The sequence below is a fragment of the Neofelis nebulosa genome, chromosome 1, assembly GCF_028018385.1.
Source record: "Neofelis nebulosa isolate mNeoNeb1 chromosome 1, mNeoNeb1.pri, whole genome shotgun sequence".
Classification (NCBI taxonomy): Eukaryota; Metazoa; Chordata; class Mammalia; order Carnivora; family Felidae; genus Neofelis; species Neofelis nebulosa.
This window is the reverse complement of record NC_080782.1, coordinates 41957274-41984922: the sequence shown is the minus strand read 5'-3', so window position 1 is coordinate 41984922 and position 27649 is coordinate 41957274. Positions and strand designations below refer to the sequence as shown.

At 42.3% G+C, this 27649-nt stretch overlaps 1 long non-coding RNA gene across 1 annotated transcript in view; it reads left to right on the top strand.

Annotated features, from left to right (window-relative positions):
• LOC131506069 (uncharacterized) overlaps positions 1 to 25075 on the top strand; it is a 56081-nt gene extending 31006 nt beyond the window's left edge. Inside the window, exon 3 of the long non-coding RNA XR_009258716.1 lies at positions 24891 to 25075. This is a non-coding gene — a long non-coding RNA (uncharacterized LOC131506069). The remainder of the gene's footprint in view (positions 1 to 24890) is intronic.
• Positions 25076 to 27649: the final 2574 nt, after the last annotated feature.

The following is a 27649-nucleotide window of genomic DNA, read 5'->3' as shown; positions in this document are numbered from 1 at the left end:
GGACAGAGAGAGACAGAGCATGAACGGGGGAGGGGCAGAGAGAGAGGGAGACACAGAATCGGAAACAGGCTCCAGGCTCCGAGCCATCAGCCCAGAGCCTGACGCGGGGCTCGAACTCACGGACCGCGAGATCGTGACCTGGCTGAAGTCGGACGCTTAACCGACTGCGCCACCCAGGCGCCCCAAAAAAAGTCTATTTCTAAATGTAAAGCTTTACTTCTTTGTTTTCTTCTAAGAGTTTGATAGTTTTAGCTCTTAGATTTAGTCCTTGTATCCATTTTGAGTTAAATTTTGTGTGTGGTGTGAGGTAAGGGTCCAACTTCATTCTTTTGCATGAGGCTATTCAGTTGTCCCAGCACCATTTTAAAAAAAAAGTGTCGAATCACTGTGCTCTACACCTGAAAGTAATATAATGTTGTGTATCAACTACACTCAAAGAAAAGCAAACAAAAACAAAAACAAACAAATACACAAAAGGCTATGCTTTCCTGCAGTGAATGCTCCTGGCAACCTTGTCCAACATCAGTTGACCACAGACACGTGTTTTATTTCTAGCTTTCAATTTTATTCTATGGATCTATATGTCTATCCTTATGTCAGTACTATACTGTCTTGATTATCATTGCTTTGTAATAAGTTTTAAAATCAGGAAGTGTGAGTCCTCTTACTTTGTTCTTTTTCAATATGATTATGAATATTCTGGGTTCACTGCAACTCCATATAAATTTTATGATCAGTTTGCAAATTTCCACAAAGAAGGCAGGTGGGATTCTGACTGGGATTGTGTTGTACTTATAGATAAACTAAGGAGCATTGCCATTTTAAAATATTAAATCTTCTGGTAACAAACATGAGATGCTTGCCATTCATTTAAAACTTCTAAAATTTCTTTCAATATTGTTTTAGAGTTTTCAGTTATAAGTGTTCATGTCTTTTATTCAACTTATTCCTAAATATTTTATTTTTTGATGCTATTCTAACTGAAATTTTTTTCCTAATTTTATTTGTGGGTTGATCATTGCAAATGTACAGAAATACCATTGACTCCGCTCATTTTTCTTCATTCTTTTTTCTCTCTTCTTTGGATTATATAACCTCTATAGGTCTCTCTTCAATCTACTGCTAAACTTCTGTAGTGAATTTTTCATTTCCATTGTTGTATTTTCAATCCCCGAAATTCCATTTGGTTCTTTTTTTTTTTTTTTTAAAGGTTTTTTTGTTTTGTTTTGTTTTGTTTTAATGTTTATCTTTGAGCTGTCAACACAGAGCCCAACTTGGGGTTCGAACTCACAGACTGTGAGATCATGGCCTGAGCTGAAGTCGGACGCTTAACCGACTGAGCCACCCAGGCACCTCTCCATTTGGTTCTTTTTTAAAATCATTACTATCTCCTCACTAATATTCTCTAGTTGATGCAACATTCACATCATGCCTTCCTTTACTTCTTTGACCATGATTTCCTTTAGTTCTTTGAACATATTTGTCAAGGCCACTTTGAAGCCTTAGTCTGTCACATCTGACATTTGGTTGCTCTTACAGTTTATTTTGCCTGCTTTCCCCCCAGTATATGTGTCATATTTTCCTCTTTCTGTTCATGTCTTTGCAATTCTTTTGGAAATGGGGTATTTTAGATAATATATTGTAACAACTCAGTACTGCCCGCCCTGCTTGTTGTTTTTCATTGCTACTTGCTTAGCGGCAGGCTGGACTATTTTAGTGAAGTCTGTTTCCCTCCCATGTACTGTTAAGTCTCTAATGTTGTTCTTTAGGGGGTGTAGCCTTGTGTATGCCTGTAGGCATCTTGGGCTGATAGAGATTTTAGCCTGGTTCCCCTTCATTCTCTTTTTCCCTGTCCACACCCAATGGTTAAACTCCATTAACCTGCAAGCTGATTACTCTATTGTCTTCAAAAACACCCTGGAGAGAAAACTGCACCATAAACTAAACCATCCAATTCAGGCTCCTTTGAAGGGACAGCTCCTGAGATCAGTGTCTGAGATTTGTTCTGACCCCAAATGTCCCCTTCCAGTTGTGCCTTTCCCTGGGTCTCCTGGACCAACTAGCCAGCTTAGAATTTAGCCTACAAATCCGGTAAATCTACTAATCTTGTCCCAGTTGCCTTTAGTCAGAACCTCCACTGTTCTTGAGTATCTTTGGGTTTGAACTTTTCAGTCTATTCCAAGGGAAGTCAGTTCCTTTGGGAAAAGATCTATCTACTTTATGGCCTGATTCTTGCCCTCCAAGCAAAATCTCTGAGAGGGCTGTGGAGCTGAAGGTGGGACTCTTAAACCATTTATCTCTGAGTAACATTCTCACTTCCGGAGCCGAGCTCTAGGTGGTAGCGGCCTCCATTTTCTTAACTTGCCTTTCCGGCATGGAGCCCTCACCTTATGAGGCAGGGCGAGGACTAATGGAGCTGCAGTATTCTCAGGGGCTACACACGCAAGGTGGAGTCTTTATCCCACCAGTGAAGTCTGGGAGGAGGAAAGGGGCCCTCACTTCTCACAGGAACTTGCTGGGAATTTAGCCTCACCAACAGGTAGAGAGAGGCAGTATGGAAGTTGCGGGCATCCTGCTCCTCCAGGGGAGATAGCCCCAACTGGTCTCTGAGGGAGAGGGAGCGCTATGTTTCTGTCTACACCGGTCTCACTGACTTGGGATGGAGGGGAAAGGAGTAGGCATAAGTTGAAACACCACAGACTTGTTATTACTACCAAACTTTGGTAGATATTCTTTTGTACATGGTTTTTTCATTTGCTGTGTTTCCTTGGGACTATCTCCAGATATTTTAAGTGGTTGTTTTTGTTTTTGTACATAACTCACCAGTTTCACTGGGGAGCAGGTCTGTGGAGCTCCTCGTGTTGTCATGTTGCCCTAGACTGTTCTAAAACCTTCGAAAAATCAAGAATGGGGCTTAGACTCTGGCAAACAGGTTATTGCTTCTCTTGATGTGACTTTGTTGTGAAGAAGTTTTTAAAATAAAAATATTAAGTAGAATATATTTTCCTTTTGTTGTAGTCTAGTATGGCTGTGTTCTGCTCGTGTCTTCTAGCATGTAATAACTCATCACTTTATTCAATTTGCTTACTTTTTTTTATTAAAAAAATTTTTGTCTATAAAAGGCAAGCTGACCCTTAGGATGTGTGTGTGTGTGTGTGTGTGTGTGTATGTCTTAATGACAATTAGGATTAAAAACACTTTCTTTTTATTGTAATTTAGGTACTTTGCTATTATTTTCTTTTTTGGAGAATGAGCTGTGCTGTCAGCATAGAGCCTGATGTGGGGCTGGAACTCACAAACTGCAAGACCATGACCTGAGCCGAAGTCAAATGCTTAACCCACTGAGCCACCCAAGGGCCCCTGAAAGTTTGGAGAAGTTTTGATCTAAACAAGTATATTTAGTTATGTGTGTGGTATGTGAACAATTTTTCAATATATTTAGATACTGGATATTCAAATTTATTCTTCCTTATGGTGACTATTTTGATGGTTTACATTTTTAGGATGAAAACATGGAAAAGTATAAATAGTATAGGCCTTGCAGATCTGCATTTGCATTCCAGCTGCATCTCTGAGTAGCCGGGTGACCTTGGACATATAGCTTCATCTCCCTAAGCTTCAGTTTTGCCTGTAAAAGGAGGATAAATATTTACCTCATGGGGTTATTATCATACCTACAGAAGTAGGAAATGAGTGTAAAACACTCAGTACTGTAACAGGTTACACAGTCAACACCCAGTGAGTGATATTTCCTTTCTTTTTGAGAAAGCAGTTTTTTTTCTCTACACAGAATTTAAAATAATTAGTATTTAACCATGCAAAGGGTTTACTGATACATTTTTTTCCTACGTGCTCTATTGCCTGCTTCATTTCTACATTTTTATCAGTTTTGCAACTAAATTTGCTGTTTATTAGACATTTCAACAAATAATCTTTGGTTATATGAGTCATTTCTTTTTGCTTTCTTTACTATTTCACTAATTTATTGTTTATTTTATCACATGTGCAGTTTCCTATTCTCTTGTAGTTCTTTGTTAAATAAATTTCTTTGCCTTATAGAATGAGGTGAGAACTTTGTGAATTGTCTTTTGGTTTTTTGAAATGAAGTCAAATAAAGCTATGAACTTTCCTCTAAACACTGTTTTGACCACTTCCCATATACTTCAATTCATAATTATTATTCTCTTTATATTCTGCTACTGGATTCTGAGCACATGATTAGAACCAGACTTCCAGGGACTGGCTAGAAGCAGGGAGACTAGTTAAACACAGCATCACAACCACGAACAGAAAGGCGACCATCTAGACTGAGAATACTAACTGAGCATCAAAATTTAGGGTCTAAAAATTAAAATCAACCAATACCAGGTGAAGGCCTGTTTTGTGCTGAGCACTGTTCTCCTCATAGCATTTTTGCATATGAATCTCCTTAATTTCCCACAAGAGTGTTGTGACAATAATCTCATTTCCTCGCTTCTGCAATTGAAGATATTGAAAGACTCAAATGACTTACCCAAAGGCAAAGAGCAAATACAACCCATTTTTCTGAAATCCTGCTTGAGTATTCTCTCCAAGGCTATATCATGTTACCTCTTTACAAATCTCTTGTAAGCTTAGTTAGGAGCCAAGGCTTATTCTCATGGATGCCAATGGTGAGTGCTTCATAATCTTTCAATTAACTTTGTGGGGACAGGAATGGTTTGTACTTACTTTGCAATGTTACTCAAGATCAGTAGCTGTAAGAGAAGAGGTGGGTATCAGTGGGAACATTGTCAAATTTATGAGAAGGCTTACATGTGGATGAACTTGCTGATCTATTTCACAAGACTCTATAAGACTAAGTGAGGTAAGAACAAGGTGTAGAATATGCATGGTGGTCGTGCTTAATTGAACAGCTACTATGTGCCAACCACTGTGTAATAAGAAAAATATATGCATTATTTTAATTAGTCCTTATCACAGTCATCATGTGGGTATTATTGTTTTCATTCTCCCTTATTCATAGATTGGAATATTGCCACTCCAGAATGTTAAGTAATTCACCCCAAGTTGTGGAACCCATCAATTAAATGCAGGTTATCTGGAGAAATAAGATAGTGCGTGGTAGGAAAATCAGACTATCTTGGGAGGTAGTGAGACTCCCCTCCATGGGTCAGGTGATGCAAGGGGATCGAAATTTGGTCGGAGAGTTTAACTCAATGGATTTTAATTTTTTCCCAGTAACATTTCAAAGACTTTTTTTTTAAATTTTTTTTCAACGTTTTTTATTTTTATTTTTGGGACAGAGAGAGACAGAGCATGAACGGGGGAGGGGCAGAGAGAGAGGGAGACACAGAATCGGAAACAGGCTCCAGACTCCGAGCCATCAGCCCAGAGCCTGACGCGGGGCTCGAACTCACGGACTGGACCGCGAGATCATGACCTGGCTGAAGTCGGACGCTTAACCAACTGCGCCACCCAGGCGCCCCTCAAAGACTTTTAAAAATCAAATACCGTAAATATTAATTTTAGTTTTGCCAGGAAGAGAAAAATAGCAGTTCTCAGGCTTTTGAATGTGTGGTTCACATTCAGCCACAGAAATTTAGAGCTTCCCTCAGGTATGAAGCGATTCAAAAAGATCTTGACAAGTCAGCAATAGTTGCAATGCACGTACTAAACCCATGCACTGGCGTCTCAGAGATTCTGTAGACACATTAATATTTGCATACGGCATAACCTCATCTCCCATCAGTGTTGTGGAACCCCTTGAGGAGAGCACTTCATTGCTTTCTCCAGCTTCTTTTATACACACACAGCCACAGGCCAGTAAACATGCATCCTTTCTCTGATGCCAACTGACTATCAAGCTGTACCAATTATTCCATACAAGTTCTACCGACTCTATACTCTTTTGGTAAACCACTCAACTCAGTGTTCTACCTGACAAATTTTCGTAACAGTGGGAACCAAGAGTTAAAACAAAATTAAATGTATACATTGACCAACTGTGGGGGCACACCGGTGATGAGTCCATAGTGCAGCTATTTTCTGATGAACGCTCTAGAAACTTTTGTATTCTGGCCACTAATCCTGCCTGAGGCACAAGATGCTGACTGAATTAAGAAGCCTTTTATCCTTACTGTCATGAACTAGACTTTGTCAATGAATCTTGAACATGTCTTAATTCAGAGAGAAGATCTACCCCCTATGCTTTTAATGAAGTTTTAAAATTTAATTCCAATATAGTTAACATATAGGCTTATATTAGTTTCAGGTGTACAATATAGTGATTTAACAATTCTATGCTTTACTCGGTGCTCATCGTGATAAGTATACTCTTAATCTCCATTACCTATCTCACCCATCCCCCCACCCATCATCCCTCTGGTAACCTGTTCCCTATAGTTAAGAGCCCATTTGTTGGGCCCTCTTTTCTTTTTTCGCTCTTTTCATTTATTTTATTTCTTAAAATGTTTCTTAATTTCACACACGAGTGAAGTTATATGGTATTGGTCTTTCCCTGCTTGATTTATTTTGTTTAGCATTATACTCTTTGGCTTCATCCAAGTTGTTGTAAATGGCAAGATTTCATTCATCTTTTCACGGCTGAGTGGTACAACAGTGCATGAGTGTTCCTTTTCTCTCCATCCTCATCAGCACTTAATTATTATTAAGTGTTGTTTCTTGTGTTTTTTTTTTTATGTTAGCCATTCTGACAGGTGTGAGGTGATATCTCAATATTTTGATTTGCATTTCCCTGATGATGAATGTTGAGCATCTTTTCATGTGTCTGTTGGCCAACTGAATGGAGATGGGAAATGTTGGAGAAATGTCTGTTCATGTACTTTGCCCATTTTTAGTTGGATTATTTGGGTTACTTGTTTTTTGTGTGTTGAGTTACATAAGTTCTGTATTTTGGATACTAGCTTTTTATCAGATGTGTCATTTGCGAATATTTTCTCTCATTCAGTAGGTGGTCTTTTATTTTTTTTTAACATTTATTTATTTTTGAGAGAGAGATAGGAAGTGCAAGTGGGGGAGGGGCAGAGAGAGAGCAGGCTCCAGGCTCTGATCTGTCAGCCAGAGCCTGACTGGGGCTTGAACTTATGAACTATGAGATTATGACCTGGGCTGAAGTCAGATGCTCAACCCACTAAGACACCCAGGTGCCCCAGTAGGTTGTTTTTTTGTTTGTTTGTTTGTTTTATTGATTGTTTGCTGTGGAGAAACTTTTCCTTTTGATGTTGTCCCAACAGTTTATTTTTGCTTTTATATCTCTTGCTTCAAGAGGCATATCTAGAAAAATGTTGCTATGGCTGATCAGAGAAGTTACTGTCTATGTTCTTTCCTAAAATTTTTAGCTTCGGTTCTCACAGTTAGGTCCTTAATCCATTTGGAATTTATTTTGTATTGTATAAGACAGTGGTCCAGTTTCATTCTTTTGCATGGTGCTGTCCAGTTTTCCCAACACCATTTGTTGAAGAAACTGTCTTTTCAATTGAATATTCTTGCCACCTTTGTCAAAGATTAACTGACCCTATTGCATTCTGGGCTGGAATAACCCATATCTGAGGTTTTCAGACTTCACAAGAAAGTCTGGCTATGACTTAGTGGCCACTGTTGCCCAAGATGAACAAACTCCATGAGCCCTGTTTCCAAACCTCATCCCCTTCTGTTAACTTATTGCTATGCAATCTGGACAGGTCATTAAACTTTTGTGAGCCTTGATTTCTTTCCTTGTAAAATGGTGATATTAATAATATCTTCTCTGTAAGATTGTGCTATGGAGGTAAAATGAAATGAAGACTATGATAGATCTTTATAAACCGTAAAGTGCCTTGAAGAAAAAAAAAAATTATTATTTTTAAAGTGATGTTCTGGCAGAGCCTGGTCCGTAGGCCGAAAACAGGCTGAGTCAGAAGCAGGTTTGTAGGGGAGCGGGAAGCCTGCTGGGGCATTGCTAAGGAAACCGAGCGGGAAATGTACGTCACTGGGCCCCATCCTTATCTGCCCACTGCAGAGTATCAATCAAGAGCACAAACAGTGCAAGGGACCAATCATGGATAATTTGGGAAAAACACATCAGATTCCATTTTAGGAGGGAAAGAAAGTGGGAGCAGTCTCCAAAGAAAGAAAATACTTCTCTTGGTTACAAAGAGGAAAGCACTTCCTGAACATTTCGAATTGACATGTGTAATGCCATCTGGAAGGCAGAGGGAGAAAGCTGGCTCTTAGGTTTCCTTTCAGAAGGGGAAGCCTTTGTCCCTGGCATCATTTGGATATTTGTAAGGAGATGAAGTTTAGTAGCATAAGCCCTGGGAGTCCCTCTGGGCTCAGCTGACGAGTTAAATTGTCAGTTTCTCTGTTGAGTAAAACAAGTTTGGATACAAATGAATCTTGTGACCCTGGGAACTAAAACTGTGGAAAGTTCCCTGTGTGTCCCTTTAGGTCAGCGACATCTCTCACATAATCTCCCTCTTTGCCTTTAAGACTTTTCGTACTATAGTTTTGATTTTCATGGTGGATTATTTTTCTTGCTCCCTTTATACCTGCAATGGGGATTATCTAGTAGATGTTTCAAAGTCGACGTTCCTTTTCCTGGATCTGCCTAGCCCACTTCCTTCTACTAGGACTTCCTGGTTCAGGCCTTCATCGTGTCTTGACTGGACCTTGGGTTTGGGCATCACGTCTAGCTTCTCATGACTTTAATACCTCTTCCTGAAGCTGCTAAAGCCACCTTCCCAAGGGGCAGGCCAACGTGTGCCATTGCCACTTGAAAGGTTTGGTTGGCTCCGCGTTACCTGAAGAAGTGCACCCTCTCCTCCATGACATTTGTGTGTCCTTTTGAAGACAATACCGGGGATCGTATCACCAAACAAGCCACTGTAACGTCAAGTGGGGTTTAATGCAGTTTGTTCGTGAGCTGACCTCTTCACACCATCAAGATTCTTCCACGGACAAGAATCGCGGTAGGAAATGCAGAGAAGACTGGCTGTGTAATCAAAATTATTTTTACTATAGAGTTTTCTGAGAATTCCATTGGTTGGTCATTAGTAGCGATTTAGTTTCCTGAACTGTGTTCAGCCTGTTTAACTGGGACTCTCAGAGATGTCATGCTAAGAGAGGGAGGTGTTAGGTAAACAGACTAGGAAGTCTTTTGCATTACAGGTTTGTAAGCATGAGAGTCGGACCCTGGGAATCACCCTTCCTGAGAATAAGTAGATGAGGTTGGTTAAAGAAAGCCACTTATGGACAGTTTTTTACACCAGGTAACACTCCGAACTATGTATGTTTTGTTCAGTAGCCTGCATATTCTTGTATTAATCACTGTCTGCTACTTATGGCTTCCAAAAATATTTAGAAGACCAAATATCAGGCTTGTTTAGAAGTAGAAATTTTTCCTAGGGTCCCTGTGTCTCACTGCTCTTCTGTTTAGGGAACAGATTAGAACTCAGACTGGAGGGTCTTCTGGGTGATAGATAGTTCACATAGCGACACGTGGAGAAGAGACGGGGACCACAATATCCGAGCAGTTAAGATTAGTTCAAAGCAGACGTAAGATATGCGCATATACGCTGAAATTATTCAGACAGAAACATGAAATGATGAACAGTGGTTACTTCCGCAGCCGGGTGGGACAGTGTTATTTTGTAGTTTACATCTTCCACATATGAAATTTGTTTAACCAGTAGCATGTACTATTTCTGTTAAATAGTAATTAGACATATTTATATGTATTGCCATGGAAAGGATCCATAATACATTTTTAAAAAATTTTTTCATGTTTATTTGTTTTTGAGAGAGAAAGAGACAGAGTATGAGCTGGGGAGGGGAAGAGAGAGAGAAGGAGACACAGAATCTGAAGCAGGCTCCGGGCTCTGAGCTGTCAGCACAGAGCCCGACACAGGGCTTGAACCCATGAACCGTGAGATCATGACCTGAGCAGAAGTCGGATGCTTAAACTATGAGCCACCCAGGAGCCTCCAAAATACACTGTTAGTTGAAAAAAAAAGCAAGTGGTAAATGTTGTGTATTCCATAATTTCATTCTTGTAAGCCATCACTGGAGTCTAGATGTATATAATATTATATAGAATATATATTACATACTATTATATATATAGTATATATATTTATATTATTATATATACACTATTATATATGTATATGTATATGTATATGTATATGTATATGTATATGTATATACACACACATATCTATATGTATACACACACACACACAACATATAGATGACAAGAAATGCCAATTTTTTCTCTTTTGATCAAAGGAAATTTGATTCATCTTAACAGGAAGACAGGAAATTCAATCCCCATGATTTTGCGGGAGTTTTCCTCCCTTTCTAGAGTCACATACAAATCTTCTGGTCCCAGTGCCCCATGGTAGCCACTCATGCCTATTTTATCCACATTTGCATGGATCCTTGATATGGGCAGTTCAGTGCCTTACATGCTAAGCTTGGAGCAGAATCTTTGCTGAGACCAGACTTACCCTCTGAACATTCCTTCTGTGGTCCTAGTCCCTCGGTGGAGATGAGTCTGGGAATCAGGGCCAAAGTACCTACTGTATGGAACCCAAAGACCTTGTCCTCTTCCCTGTCTTGAGGACTGTCCTTCTTCTAGTACCCCACCCTCCCAACCCCCCAGTACAAATCACTCCAGAAGTTCCAGGCCCAGGAACAGATATCTTATTTTCAGGTATCTTTTTTTGGCTCTAAGTCAAAGAGTCACAAAAGAGCCTGAAATTTTTGGAGTTCTTGCTCTTGGAGTTCTGTGTATATACTTGTGTGTGAGGGTTTGTGCATGTGCATTTGTGTTAATGCACGTGCATTTGCACACATGCATATATTCATGGGGAGTTATGGAAGGTAAGAGTGTGAACAGAACACTATGTAACGTCTTGATAAATCATTTTGCCACACTCGTGTTACAGATAGGAAGCAGACTCAGAGCAACTCGCACAAGGTTAAGCACTTTTAAGTGGCAGGGCTGGTTTTGAATTCTGATTCCTCTAGCCCCCAAATTCATTCTAATCTCCTCAGACTTGACCCCAGTTAGATTTCATAGTAAATAGAAGGACTGGACATTTCTGCCAAACTTTCCCAGATACTCACTTTGGAAACTTCTAAGGAAAATGCCAAACTGCCCGATTTTTTTTTCTTCCTTTTCAGACTGCATTGGAAGGTCCTAAGAAGATAGTAATATAAAGACCATGAGGTGGCCAGGATTAGTAGCTTGAAGAGAGTTTAAGAAAGTCTAGGCTGTGGTTTTGATTTGTTTCCTTCTAAGAAGCACTGTGTTAGGCTTTTTGGTTTTAAACAACAGAAACCCATTCTGCCTAATATATGCCAATGAGGAATTTATTGGGAGGATCTGGAGTCAGTCACAGATTCCAAGGGAAGTGGACATACCAGACCTTAGAAAGAGCAGGTCTGGGCTCTGAGGAGAAAGGTCTGGAGCCCAGTCTTTTTGTGGGGTTTACTATGCTTCTGTTCCTGAATTCCATGCTTGGAACTTTCCTAGAGGATCTCATTGCCCTGATACGGGTCATGGAGCCACACCTAAGTGCTGAAAGGTTAAGGGCCCTTGACTGGCAGCCCCATGGAGAGGAGGCAAAGTGGGAGTGGGGGTAGCCTTCTTTGCCCAGTGTCACCCAGTAAATCTGGGCGGAGCGGGGATCACAACCCGGGCCTTCCAGCTCCAAACTGGGCGGCCTCTCCTTTGGTATGATTACCATGCTTTCCATTCTCCATTCCAAGCGAGTTCAAATTAGAAGCTACGTTACATAGTTTACTGGCGGTATTTTTAGGTGCTATGCACTTTTTAAAGGGTTTTTAAAAAACAACCATATCCAAACAGTCAAGAAGAAAACTTACAAACATCGTGGGAAGTGATTAGCATTCCGCAACCGAGATCAGACATCCTGCAAAACCGTGTTGTGTGTGTGGCTGATCTGCTTCCCGATTAAGAAGTGAATGAAACCTGGAGGCCTTTCCTCCCTGGTTCCCAAACTTGGCTTCACATCAGAGTCCACTGTGGATTCTGATCAGTGCTGGCTTTGGAGTGTTTGACCTGGGCTGGATCCCAGCTTTGCCTCCGCCCCGTTGTGTGACTACGTGAAGGTCACTCGAGCTCTCCAAGTCGCCAGTTTCTTCATCTGCAAAATGGTGACAAAATTTTACCCTGGACTTCATGAAGCTGCTGGGGGAATAAGACAGAATCTTTTGCGGGCAGTGTGTCGATCACCGTGGCTTGGCACCTGGTAAGTGCTCAGAAATACTCCTGGCACAGTCCCCTGGATTCTCCTTCCTTTAGTGTGGCTCTTTAGGCTTTCCATCCACGGCTTGCACGTACACTCCCCCTCAGCCGTCAGCAGCTCAGCGAGATCTGCTACAAAGGTCAGAATCCCCTGAGACCGCAAAGTAGGCTCTTTCGCGAAAGCCAAATTTCAGGAGTAAATTGGAATTGATCTCCTCTTGGAAATGAAAAGTATTTGATCCAGAAGGCTCACTATCATATTTAAATCCAACAGTGTTTAAAAGAGCAGCAGAAAAGGCTGGCAAAAGCAGAGCAAATTGCTCTCCCCTTTGAAGGCCGTCACTCCCTTTGAGTGGGAAACCATCGGTCACTAGGGATCCCGCTACTTTCTTGTTCCTCTTCGTAAATGAAGAGGCTGCAAAGCCAGGGGTCAAGAAAGAACCAGAGCAGAAAGATGGTTCGTTTTCACCTTCCTCCTACCTGTTCGCTAAGAGCCTCCCCCTGGTGCTGTCCGTGCCAGAAGGATGGACAGGCACATGGTGGGCAAGAAAGATACCCACGGAACAATTCACAGCCAGCCCTCGGGGAAACCTGACAGTTGATGTCAAACTTCTTGCAATCCCGGGAAGGATCTGTTCCTAAGAAAACAGGTTCTGATGAGTAAGCGAGCAAGGTTCTGACTGAATGCGCGTGCAGACTGAATAGTGGGTGAATCACACCTGGGGTTTGTGAGAAAGGTGACACTCTGTGAGCAGGTGCTCGTTTTGTCCAAGTTGTCCTGCGGCGAGGTAAAACATGTACCGTTTATTTCTATTCATCTCCTGTCGCTACCAACAGTGATCTTGGTTTACCGGTATTCTACCCCCCTCCCGCCTTAAATCAACTGCCACTTTGAGGAGAAGGAAGGTAAAATCCCAAATTCTGTTCAGTGCCTGAGAGGGCGTTGGAAACACATACTGGTTTTGGAGACGTATGCATATTGGAAACATACACATAGTGGAAACACATACTGTGTGTCGGTGGGCTCTGTGAAAGAGTTGAACTTGGGGGTTGAGGTCCTGGCAACAGAACTGGTAGGACAAGCCTTAAGTAAGGTCTGTAAAGAGTCCCACGTCATCCTAGGTGGTTAGGTTCTACATCAAAGGGAAACCGATTGCCGCTAGATATTCTGCGAGGTTAAAAAGGAAGGCAATTGACAAGAATGGATTTGAGGAAACCAGGATTTTTAGTCTCTTGTTCCGGTTCCCTATCACTGTAGAGTCTGATGCCTCGATGCCTGACAAATTAGTGGTATAAACACCTCCCGCCATTTTATTATGCTTACGGACTCTGGGGGTCAGGGAGTCGGGGGGGGGCTTGCTCCTGCGTCACAGTGTCTGGGACTTCGGGTGGGGATACAAAAGCTTGAAGGGACTGGTAGCTGTGGCTGGAATCATGTCAAGGCTGGCTCCTGCCTCCGTCTGGAGGGTAACACTAGCCAGTGACTGGGGTCACTGTGGGGCTGTTCGCAGGAACATCTCACCTAGCTTTTCCATGCAGGCTCCCTGCTTCCTCACAGCGTGACGACTGGCTTCCAAGAGGACCAGGCAGAAGACGCGACCCTTTTGAGGACCTAGCAAGTCACGCGGGGTCATATCCTCAGAAGGCCTGGCTGGCCTGCCGCCAGCTTCTCTCTGACCTCGTCTCCTACACTCTGACCTCTGCTTTTTGAGCCCCAGGCACACCAGTCTCCTTTCTGTTCTCCACCACCTGGAACTCCTTCTCGCTTGGGAGCTTTCAAACATGCTTCTGCCTGGAATATTCTTCCCTTCCTCGTATGGTTCCTCCCAAAGGGAGGAGCGGGAGCAGGATTATTTTCTGTTTTAAACTTCTTGGCCCTGTTTCTGCAAGCTGTCGGATGTGCACGGAGCAAAAGGCAGCCAAGCATGTATGTTGTGCCTTGTTCACACCCTCTGCCTGGGAGTCACTGACCCTGACAGTGGGGGTACCGGGAATGTTAACATTCCAAGTAATGGAACTTCCTTTATACCCTAAGTATGAGAGTCACGGGCCCTGGCAGCCTTAGTGTCACCAGACGCTGGCCGTCTGCTTCTGACGTGACAGGTGACAAGGCTCAAGGGCAGTTCTTCTTTTCAGATAGGCCACTGCCACAGCCACTCCAATCCCCCCACCCCTGCAGGTGACTGCCTCCTCATAGTAGGGACAGAGTGGTTTATTATAAGGAAGTGAAGTTATCTCTGAGGGACACCCAGGGCCAGAGAGCAGGCCAATTGAAGGGACTTTTCCTGGAACTAATATGAGTCTACTATTTTAAACATATAAATCCTTCCCTCAAGTGGCAACCTCAATATTGACAATTACGTCTTCTCAAAAAAACAAAACAAAACAAAACAAACACTTTCTTATAATCCAGGGATTGGTGAACATCTTTTGCAAAGGTTGAGATAACTAATATTCAGGTTTTGCCAGTCCTACGGTCTTTCGTTGCAATGAATGACTCAAACCTGCATCAACAAATGGGTGCGGCCATGTTCCCATGAAACTATTTATGGACACTGAAATTTACATTTGGTACAATTTTCATACGTCACAAACTACCTTTCTTCTTTTGATTTCTTTTAGCCTTTGAAAACTAAAAAACCAGTCTTATCCCATAAACTGTACAAAAGTAAGCATCAGGGCCAGATTGGTCCCCTGGCCCTACAATTTAACCCATGAATCTGGAATCTCAGTTCCCTGTAATTTACAGTTTGATCATCAGGTCAAGTAATTTTCCAGGGACAAACACTGGTCTGATAGCAGTGCTTATCCAGTATCTATACCTGTGCTGCACTCCTCTCTGCTTTGGTAACTCTTACCCCTTCTTCAAATCTCAACTAGCTACTTCTATTTTTAATTTTTTGAGGACACTCCAGGTTGTTTTCCATGATGTCTATGCCAAATTATAATCCCACCAACATGTGGAAGGGTTCCCTTTTCTCTGCGTCCTCTCCAACACTTGTTTTTTGTTTTTGTTTTTTTTTTCAATGTATGAAATGTATTGTCAGATTGGTTTCCATACAACACCCAGTGTCCATCCCAAATCCAACACTTGTTTCTTGTGTTGATTTTAGCCATTCTGACAGGTGGGGGGTGATATCTCATTGTGGTTTTGATTTGCATCTCCCTGACTGAGCATATCTACATGTGTCTGCTGGCCATTCGTATGTCTTTTTGGGGGAATTGTCTATTCATTTCCTCTGCCCATTTTTAAATCAGGTTGTTTGTTTTCTTGCCATTGAGTTGTTGGATTCCCCTATCCACTTCGGCTATCAACTCGTGTTCAGATTTATAGTTTGCAATTACTTTCTCCCATCTAGAAGTTGACATTTCACTTGGCTAGTGGTTTCCTTTTCTTTGTGGAAGCTTTTTAGTTTGATGTAGTCCCATGTGTTTATTTTTGCCTGTGTTTTCAGAGTCATAGCCAAGAAAAAACAAAAACAAAAACCGAAAAAAAAAACATTGCCCGGAACAAGACCAGAAATGTTTTCTTCTAGGAGTTTTATGGTTTCAGGTCTTGCATTTAAGACTTTAATCCATTTTGAGTTGATTTTTGTGTTTTGTGAGTGTATAAGATAAGGGTCCAACTTCTTTCTTTCGTATGTGGCTATGTTTTAACCATAAAAAAAAAAAAAAGGAAATCTTGCCATTTGTAACAACATGGATGGAGCTGGAGAATATTATGCTAAGCAAAATAAGCCAGACACAGAAAGCCAAATGCTGTATAATTTCATTTACATGTGGAATCTAGAATAATCAAACTCCTAGAAGCAGGGGATAGAATGGTGGTAGCTCAGGGATGGTGTAAGGGGGAGAAATGCAGAGGCGATAGTTAGAGGGTACAAAGTTTTATTTATGCAAGATAAACAAGTTTTAGAGATCTACTATGCGACATCGTGCCTACAGCTAACAATGTAGTGTACTATATATTTAAAATTTGCTAAGAGCACAGATACTATGTCAAGTGCTGTTACACACACACACACACACACACACACACACACTATAATAACAATAATAATAATAAAGAGAGCAGGAGGAAACTTTGGGAGGTGATGGACATGTCTATTATCTAAATGGTGGTGATTGTCTCACAGATACAGGTTTATCACCAAATTCGTCGAGTTATACATATTAAATACACATAGCTTTTTACATGTCAATCATACCTCAATACAGTGGTTTCCAAAAAACTCAGTTTGAATTTCAGTCATTACAAAAGCCCTTTAAGAACCTTAATTGGAATTAAAGGACGCTTTCTCGTAAGTTCCTGTGTTTCTTGGCACTTATAACTTGTGTTTATGTCTTTCTTTGTATGATCATGTAATTACCATCCACCTCTCTTATAAGACTGTAAACATCAAGAAATCAGCAACCAAATCTGTGTCATTATCCATTGTATCCTAAGCTCTAGCAAAGTGCCTGACACCTAGCAGGGACTCCGTAAATATTTGATGAAGAAATGAAATCTAGTTTCCTTTTGTCTATTTCTGCTCCTGCTCTGAAGCAAAGCAGAGCCCCTTAAAAAAATGGCACTTAAAGCAATCAGCTTAACTGTGGAGTCTATAGGATAACTTCTTGCTTGGGTTTTCAAGTGGAGGCAGCTAGGGGCGCCTGGGTGGCTTGGTTGGTTAAGTGTCTGACTCTTGGCTTCAGATCAGGTCATGATCTCACGGTTTATGAGTTCGAGCCCCGTGTCAGGCTCCCCGTTGGTGTGCAGAGCCTGCTTGGGATTCTGTCTCCTTCCCTCTCTGTGCTTCTCCCACTTGTGCTGTCTCTTTCAAAATAAAGAAATAAACTTAAAAAATGGAGGCAGCTAAATCTGAACTCAAAACTCAAATGTGGAGAAGAGTTGCAACAGACCATTCCATTCCTTCCATGTTCTGAAAGCTTCACCTTTAGAAATCCAACTTTTCTTGCTCAGAGTTCCCTATTCCGTGTGACTTACTGCAATTGTAGTTATGCATTTATTTGGGTAATCATTTGATTACTGTCTGTCTTCAATCATGGAGGCACTATGTACACTCTGTCTAAAAATTGTCAAAATAAGGAGACTTTTAAGACAAACACAGAACTAGGAAATTGCATTAGATAAGACAAATGAGCTGGAAAATGAGTCCACTAGGCACATTTATCTGGAGCATAGTTTTGGGCCAGCATTATTTTTCAGATCTTAATTTTGCCTCGTTCTTGCACTGTCAGATTAATGCAATGGTATCTGATGCTCTGACAGGGATTTAGGATACGTTTAACATATTGTTTAAGGGTAATGCTAGAGCAAGGCTGAGAATTTATCATTCGTTCAACAAATACTTATTGAGAAACGCAAGATCAGAAAAACACGGTCCTGGCCTTAAAGAAGCACAGTGCGGAAGATGCATGCCAACTTCCCTTGCCCATTCCTACCGCATCCTTGGTTTGCTCTTGCTTCTGCAAATTGGCATTCAGTTTAGGTCAACTCTGGATTAATCCAAGGTGCCCGTGACCAACAAGGAAGTTTGCGCTGGTTTCTGGCCTTTCTTTGTGCCTGAGAGGTTAGCGTGAGTGGGGGGGATGTCAGGGTCTGCGATTCCCCACAGCCTGAGGCTCCCCTCTCTCTGTCCCTGTGTGGAATGAGATCTGACTATAGCTCCACGGAGGAACCCCCTGCCAGCGAGGGAAGGAAATCTGAAGGGCACCTGACGGCAGGTCAGAAACCTTGGTTTCATCTTGGCTCAGTCGCAAACTCACCAACACGGCCTTAGGCAAATTACTTTTCTCCCTCTGTACCTTCATTTCCTATAAGGAAAAGAAAATGAAAAATTGGGTAAGGATGTTTAAGGTCTTTTTCAGGCTTGAGTTCTCACTTTCTACCCATCAGTGTATGTCTGTAGTGGAGAAACCACAACAAACACTAAGATCTGTGGTTTTTGGTTTAATAACCAGCTGGTTTTGTTAAACTTAAATTTTTCATATTTAAAAAACAAAACAAAACAAAAAACCCAACTTCAACCCCTGTATCAGTTGCCTGGCTGAAAACAGATGAAGATTACCAGGCTCTAAGGTGTGAAATCTTTCAGCAAGGGGAAGGCTTCCCCTCGGTTTTGAGATGCTTTTTTGGGGGACTCCTTTTGGATGAGACCCAATCTGACAACAGGCGGAGGGAAAGGGCTTTGATAGCTCAGAATAGTTAACATTTATGGCGCATCTGTTAGATGGCAGGCAATGTCCTAATTGCTTTGCACGTGTTACCCCATTTAATCCTCTCTGCAACAGGATGTCATTCAAACAAAAAAATTAAAAGAGTTCTCTTCCAAAAGGCCAGCAAGGAGCAGGATGCTTAGCATCAGGATGAAAGTGTTAAGGGAGCAATTAAGAATGCATTTTTATGAGCGCGTAGCTCTGCAGTGAAATGCTGGTGTTTATGTCATTCACCAAAGACTTTCTAAGCAGCCTTCCTGGTCCCTAGGAAAGCCACTAACTATTATTCCCTGCCTGTCACTGCAGCCTGAATCCCATGGTTGATTACAAAAGATAATGGAGAGGAAGGAGGTGGGCCTGTAAAAGAGAGAAAGGCCTGAACAGGTAGGTAGAAAGGGATTTGTGTGTGGTCTAGATTTATTAGCCCAGGGGATGGTGCGTATAGTTGTAAGACGGTGAGCGGCTTGGAAGGGTGAGTTCAGGAAAATTAATGGAAGGATTTTATTCCGTGATGAAGACACTGTTTTTGTTTGCAAGGGACTCAGGAGCCAGATTATGAGTGGTTGGAAGTGCCAACTGGAAGCCAATGCAGGAAGTGCCAGAGACAACAAAGCGGTTTGAGGTAGGACTCACCGGGAGGGAGAAGGAGGTCGCTTCAGGGTGAGGAAGGGAGCAGGCGGGGGAGGGAGACAGGGACACAGAGGGAGCATCCACACTCCCTTTAGCTGTTCTACTCTGGGCTTTCACCGTTTCCTCAAGATCAATGTTTCTCATCTCAAAAACAAACAAACAAACAAACAAACAAACAAACAAAGTTCATTCCCATTTTATTAACACTGACTTTGTCCTAGAATAAAATGGACCTGAGCTGTTTTAATTCTACCGTAGAATCAAAATAGCTTCCCTCCAGTTTTTTCCACCCCGTTGAAAAGCAGAACCCAATTGGGGGCACCTGGGTGGCTCCGTGGGTTAAGCATCTGACTTTGGCTCCAGTCATGATCTCGAGGTCTGTGAGCTCGAGCCCTGCGTTGGGCTCTGTGCTGACAGCTCGGAGCCTGGAGTCTGCTTTGGATTCTGTGTCTCCCTCTCTCTCTGTCCCTCCCCCCCTCCCCCACTCCTGCTCTTGCTCTCTTTCTCTCTCTAAAAAATAAATAAACATTAAAAAAAAAAAAAAAAAGCAGGGGCGCCTGCATGGCTGAGTCGTTTGAGCGTCTGACTTCAGCTCAGGTCATGATCTCATAGTCCGTGAGTTCGAGCCCCACATCGGGCTCTGTGCTGACAGCTCAGAGCCTGGAGCCTGCTTCAGATTCTGTCTCCCCCTCTCTGCCCATTTTCTGCTCATGCTCTGTCTCTCTCTGTCTCTCAAAAATGAATAAGCATTAAAAAAAATTTTTTTTAATTAAAAGAAAAGCAGAACCCAGTTGTTCACAGGTGCCTAGCCTTGATTCTTTCCCTGACTTCCCACAAAACAAAATGTATTGAGTCCTTACCATGTGTAGACTTTGTTCCATACTGTGGTGAATCTCATGGGAGCTCCATGCCGTTCTAGCATAAGGGGGTCAGATAATGAACAAAATAAAAAATGAAATGACACAACATGATAGAAGGTGGAAAGTGCCAAGAGATGCAATAAGGCAGGAAGGGTAATAAGGGAAGCTGCAGGTGGCAGGGGGCATGCAATTTTAAAGAATATGGTCATGGCGGGCTTTGTTGAGACAGTTGAGCAAAGAGAAGAAAAGCTGAGAGGGTGAACTGTGAGGACGTCTGAACATCCTGGGGGAAATCATTTCAGGCAGAAGAGCCGAATGCATGGCTTGTATTTTCAAGGAACAGCAAAGAGGTCAGCGTGGACGAGCAGGACATGAGAACAGAGCTGTGGGGGAAGGGGCAGATTCCGCAAGAGCTTTGCTGACACTCCGAGGGATAAGAAGAGCCATCAAAGGGTTTTGAGCAGAGAAAGGACACAAGAAGTCCTGAAGTGCCTACTTGCAAGATATTCGTCAAGGGGATCCAACTTCTTCCTGTCTCACTTCCATCATCCTTGTCTAAAACACCACCGGGGCGCCTGGGTGGCTCAGTCGGTTAAGTGTCCAGCTCTTGGTTTCGGCTCAGGTCACGACCTCATGGTTCGTGGGTTCGAGCCCCGCATCCGGCTCCTTACTGTCAGTGCAGGGCCTGTAGGATTCTCTCTGGCCCTCCCCCGCTTGTACTGCCTCTCAAAATAAATAAATAAACATTAAAAAAAAATTAAAACACCAGCATTTCTTGAGAACTTCTGGCAACCCTCAGACCTGGCTTCCACAGTTTTGTACTTACCCTCTCAAAACTGTTCTAAAGGCAGCAACCACCATGATCAATAAAACGTATCACCAACACGCCCTTGCTTAGGCTTTGATGACTTCTCGTTGCGCTTTGAGCAAAACCTAAATTCCTCTCAACCTGTCCAACTCTGCTATAGCCACACAAGCCTTCTCTCCGTCCCTCAAACCCCCAACTCTCTCTGCCTCAGGCTCTTTGCACCTGCTCATCCCAACTGTCCCTCCATTACTCTCTATCGGAGTACCTTGTTTGTTCCTGAAGGTCACCTGCACAGTTGGTGAGGCTGTATTTATTCGTTTGCTTACTTTTTAAGTCATCTGTTTCTTCTGCTAGACTGTGGACTCTGTGAGGGAAGGACTCCTCTGCGTCTCTCAGTCATGGTCGTCTGGCATGTTGCTGTTGGCACTCAGTGAGAAATGACTGAGTGGATAAAAGGAAGGGAGAGGGCCATAGACACATCCAGACTGTGGAATGACACGTATTCATTTCTTAGTCAGTCCGGGCTGCTGTGACAGAATACTATAGACTAGTATTCTTCAACAGCAACCATTGGTTTCTCACGATTCTGGAGGCTGGGGCATCCAAGGTCAAGGTGCTGGCAGATCTCGTATCTGGTGAGCGTCTTCTTCCTAGGTTTCAGACTACCATCGTCTCATTGATCCTCATGCTGCTGAAAGAGAAATCATCTTTCTCGTGTCTTCTTATAAGGCCTCAAGTCCCCTTCATAACAGCTTCACCCTCACGACCTAACTATCTCCCCAAAGGCCCCATTTCCCGATACCATCACATCGGGGGTTAGGATTTCCACATGTGCATGTTAGGGGGCCATGAACATTCAGTCCGTAATGATATACACATGAATTGTACTATTAGGACAGAGGAAGTAAGCTTTGTGAGCAACAAAAGAGCCATCGTTTTATAAACTGTGCTAAACATTCTCCTAAAGGAAAGAAAGGGCAGCAGGTATAATGTGAATACTTGAAGAAGTGACATCCTTTTACTTTGTCAAATGATATTTTTAGTGTATTCATTTCTCCTCTAATTGCTGCTGCATTTATTTCAGTTTCCATGGGAACCTAGAGAGGGACTTCCCTATTTTCCCCTCCTCTTTGGGCTTCAGCAAAGAAAAATGGACCAGGAGGGAGTTTTCAAGAGCTGCTCCAAAATTCCTGGTTCATCAGGTGGCTGAGGGTGACACACCCTTGTTGGAACTTGCTCAGGACCAGAGGCTGTGCCAGGCAGTGAGGGAAAGGAGGAGAACGAGATCTAGTGCTTACCAGGGAGAAGAAGGGCCGCTAAATGAATCCTTTCAATACGGCGTGGTGAGTGATGTGATACTTTTGTGCAAGGGGTTTTGTATTTAAAGAGAGAGGTCAAGGAAGCTTTCGGAGAGACAATGCCTAAATTGTGTTCGAAAATTGTCCTGGAGTTAGCCCAACAAAGGATGAGAGGAAAGAGTGGGAGGAAATCTCTCATCAATGGCCAATTATTTTCCTGGTTCAATTCGAAAGCATGAAGAATGGTTGGAATGCACGAGGAAAAGATGAGAAAGACATTAAAACCTCAGAAAAGTAAAAACGACAGTCTTCCCATCACTGATGTCCATGTACAAAGGATGGGCGTGGGTCTAGGCAAAGAAAATTCTGAGCTACCTAAGAAAGGGAAATTCCTAAACGTTTGTGGTCTTGGGTTTTCCCAGGTGAAAGGGGTCAACTTGCCACCGTTGGGATATATTCAATCGTCTCGTATGAGACACTACCTTAGAGTATGCATGGCATCAGAGCAGGTGTATCAATCTGAAAAGGCGTAAGCCTGACCACGTGATGGTTAGATTGTAACCAATGGGAGTGCTGAGAATGTCTCTGCCCACCTGGTTGGTCTAGGAATGGTGTTTCATCAAAACAGGACCAGCCATCTACAACCATCTAAAAATAAACCAAATCCTTTGTAGATGTGTCTCAACAACATGAACGAGAAACGTAATCCCTAGGGACCTTCCAATTCCCTCTTCTCTTGCTTTCTCCCTGCCACTTCTCAAACTGCAGGTGCCCCCCGCCCCGACCTCTCTCTGCCTAAATCTTTGTGTGCTTTTTGTTACCCTCACCCAAGTCATTTCCTCTTGATCCTGCACCCTGTGATCCCGAGAGTGATAACGCTGATCTCTCTTCCAGGGAGAGGACCCTCAAAAGCTCGAAATTTTCATTTTGTCACACGCTCATTAATAGGATCTGCAAAAATTCAATTCTACTGTAGACGCAGAATCCTAAAATGTGTGAAGGAAAGCGGGGATCTTAGTACAATGCTCTTACTTTACAGATGAGAATTCTGAGGTTCATAGAGTGGAGGCTGGAGAAGCTCTCAGGGCCGGAAACCCTGAGACAGTTGAGGCCACGCGTTCATATTTTAATAGCTAAACTCCCTTGAATGAGGCTCAAAACTTACATTCCTTCCACTAAATTCCCGTCCCCAGAAGATTCTATTGTGGCTCGGTGGGATCACAGTGCTACCTTAAAGATTCTCCTCATGAAGCCAGAATACGGTTTTTCTCATTTCTATTTTTATGTTTGAATATGGTAACAACATTTCAAAAAAATTGCCTTCCTTGATGGCATTTTTATTAATTTTTCCCCCAGCTACCCAGAATAATTAAATGCATAACATAAAGCAAGACGTATAGAATCACCCAAATGCTTATTCTTGGTTATGATCCGCCAAATTAAAAACGTGCCTTGAGCAAAGTAAAATCTGCCGGGCGAGAGTTTAGAACAAACAACAATAATAACGAGACCCTGGCAGTGAGGCTAGAGGCTTGAGTGTCCCTCCTCACTCAAGCCGGCAACACTCCTGTGAGTGAGGTACCTCGACGTTTTCATTTTACAGGGGAGTGAAGATTTGGAGAGGTTCGGTTCCAGGTCAGATGGTAGAAACAGCATCGAAGCCCAGGTCCGGGATAATTCAGGTCTGAGCTCTTCATCTTGCCATTTGACTCATCAAAAGACTAAATACATCGATTCAAAGGTGGAACCATTTTACATCCTCATTCTCGCTATCTAGACGTCACGGATGGATGCCACGAGAAGAGGCAGCTTGCCACTGCAGAGCAGCCCTGCAGAGGATTTAATTTCAGTGGACTCCTTCCTATGGGCTGTGAGAAAGCTCATTCGACGGGCTGGCTGGGATAGATCAACCGAAGCATCACAGGGGACAGTTCCGATACTTTAGCAATTCCTGCCCTGCAATTCTTTTAGCAATTCCTGCCCTGCAATTCTAGCTGCCGTCATAGAGTGCAAGTGGGGGAGGGGCAGAGAGAGAGGGAGACACAAAATCCAAAGCAGGTTCCAGGCTCTGAGCTGTCATCACAGACCTTGACGCGGGGCTTGAACCCAGGAACCGTGAGATCAGGACCTGAGCCGAAGTTGGATGCTTAACCGACTGAACCACCCAAGCACCCTTCTTTTTGGATTCTTGGGTCAATAGCTAAGTCAGTCTTTCCTTATCAGGTCTCATGGCCCCTCTGGTCAAACACGGACAAGTAGACAGACAGACAGACAGACACACACACACACACACACACACACCATGATCTTCCTCTTTTGCTTCACAATTCATTGTCAGTGGCTCTCTGGTTCAAGTACTAACATAAAACTATGTTTACATACATTTAATGATTATTACCATTTTGCTTGTTCATTAACTTTTAATTATTGTTATGATAAATAATAACAATAACCATTAAGTCACCAGGCTTTAGTCAGAATCCTAAGCATTGCGTAATTTCTCTTGCTCTCTCATAAGCCCATGGGAAAATCCATGTAATCATAGCAATCATTCATTTAAGGGAATGTATTTTCCTACAATTCCTTTGTGGATATACTGGCTTAAGCCAGCAGATGGTCCCCTAGGAAAAACTGCAGGCTTGGTGGTGGCCATCCATGCTCATGGTATTAATGATGCCAATAGGTCTTTCATTTCCATTTTTAGCCCAGTTTCTCACCCAAGGTCTCAATGCTTAACTTTTAAGTGCTTTGGAGACATTACTTTTTCGATGGCCTTCAGTCAAAGCAAATGAAGTTTAAAACTAAACTCATTGTTATTCTAGGACTTTGCTCCACATGGCTACACTGGTCAACATGTGTCAACATGGTCAACACTGGCTCAACATGGCGGTCAACAGCTACACTGAGTACACGAAATGCAGCCAGTTTGAATTGACATATACTGTAAGTATAACACTTCAACTTCGAAGAGTGAGTACAAGAGGGAAAAATAGCTCATTAATGATTTTTATATTGATTCCGTGCTAGAGTGATAATATGTTGTATGCAATAATTAAATAAAACATATGATTAAAATGGATTTCACCTGTTTTTAATTTTTAAGATGTGGCTCTTAGAAAATTGAACATTACGTATGTGACTTGGCTATTTCTATTGGACGGTTCTGTGCTGAAAGATCAAACCTGGGAGAGACTGTGTAATTTTCTTCCTTCTTTAATGAGCGAAGAGTGAGGATAATAGCTCATTATGGAGTGAGTTTTGCATACCTAATAACGGGGCCTGGCACCTACATGTGTTATCTCATCCAGTCTTTACTGCAATCCTACGCATTAGGTAAAATGGGTTATGCCCATTTTTGAGATGAAGCCTGTGCAGAGAAAATAGCTTGTCCAGGGTCATATAGCTTGTGATTTAGATGCTCTGCATTGCTTTAATTCCTGTGAATGCTAAAATACACAAGTACTTCCCAAGATATAGACGCCACATATATATCTCCATGGCTGTCTCTCACTCAATGGTAGTACGATGGTAGCCATTGTACTTCTCCTCAACTATCTTTGCCTCCAATTTCTGATCTCATTTTCTCTTTGAAAAGAACATATACCTGATTTAAGAGAAAAAGTCATTCCCCTGGAGCAGGGACCTCTACAAGTACTTACTACACAATCTATTTCCTCAACTAAGTAAGGCAAAGGGGAGCGGCAAAACGGGAAGCTCTGTGATGGAAGGTGACTTTCCATTGTGCTTAAAGCTGCATCGTGTCATGGCAACACACATATGCACACGTACGCTCACACACTGCACGTCCTTCTTTCCAGAATCTGTGGATATGTTCTTTTATCCAATAGGTCATTCACAAATATCTTCTCCCATTTTGTAGGTTGCCATTGAATTTTGTTGGTTGCTTCCTTCACTGCGCAGCTTTTCATTTTGATGAAGTTCCAATAGTTTATTTTTGCTTTTGTTTCCCTTGCCTCAGGAGACTTATCTAAAAAGAAGTTGCTGGGGCGCCTGGATGGCGCAGTCGGTTAAGCATCCGACTTCAGCCAGGTCACGATCTCGCGGTCCGTGAGTTCGAGCCCCGCGTCAGGCTCTGGGCTGATGGCTCGGAGCCTGGAGCCTGTTTACGATTCTGTGTCTCCCTCTCTCTCTGCCCCTCCCCCGTTCATGCTCTGTCTCTCTCTGTCCCAAAAATAAATAAAAAACGTTGAAAAAAAATTAAAAAAAAAAATAAATAAAATTTAAAAAAATAAAAATAAAAATAAAACGAAGTTGCTATGGCCAATGTCAAAGAAGTTATTACCTGTGTTCTCTTCTAGGGCTTTACGGTTTCACGTCTCACATCTAGGTCTTTAATCCATTTCGAATTTATCTTTGTGTATGGTGTAAGAAAGGGGTCCACTTTGATTCTTCTGCATGTAGCTGTCCAGTTTTCCCAATACCATTTGTTGAAGAGACTGTCTTTTTCCCATTGGATATTTTTTTCTTGCTTTGTCGGAGATTAGTTGACCATATAATTCTGGGTTTATTTCTGGATTTTCTATTCTGTAACATTGATCTATGTGTTTATTTTCGTGCCTGTACCATACTGTTTTGATTGCTACAACTTTGTAATATACCTTGAAGTCCAGAATTGTGATGCCTTCATCTTAACTTTCCTTTTTCAAGATTGCTTTGGCTATTTGGGGTCTTTTGTGGTTCCAGACAAATTTTAAGACTGCTTGGGAATCTGTTGGTTTTCACAGTGTAGTGGCATCTTAGACTTGGTCCCCAAGTTAGTATAAAGGTGAAAATAACCTAACGGCCAACACTGCAGTGTCAATAAATTTCCTTATAAAGGACAACATTGGAAAGCAGACTGTCATCTCAGAACAAACCCAACTCAGCTGATTTCTTTTCTAGCTTAGAATGGATTATTGCTTCTTTAGTTGAATGTCAGATGGTGTTGCTTGTTTGTATTTAGACAGCATGTTATATGAAAAGTGCATCACTTTAGACACTAGAATCACATGTAGCACAGTGAGATGTTCATTTCAGGAATGGTACATGAAAACTGAGAGCAAATGAGGGCAATGAAATTCACTGTTATCATCTCATGCTAACTCTAGGACATACAGTCATTTTATGGAATGGAGGACAGAAGCGTTTTTATGTATTTATTGGACCCACGAATGAGGGTCCTCAAGGAGGAGATTTTTGGTATAGCAGGGTGTGACGTATCTTTACCTTTGGGGCACTGGAAGAATTCATGAGTTCATTCACTATTCTTAGAATGTTCTACGTGCCCGATGCTGTCCCAGGTACTGAGGAGTCAGAGATGAATGAAGAGCCCATCCTACTCTAACCTGCTCAGAAATTTAAAAGGGTTTACTCATTTTTTTTTTTTAATGCCCAGGAGCATTATGGGTATGGTCCCTAGCTTGTCAGATGAGTAGCTTAAGTTTTCTCATATTGTCATTGTTATCCTTTCCATTATCATTAGAAAAAGGAGGAGGCAGAGGCTAGGAGGTGGAGGAATGTTAGCACCTGACGGGTCCCAGGGCAAAGCAAAGGGCAGTGTGGCAGAGTGGCAAGCTGTGTG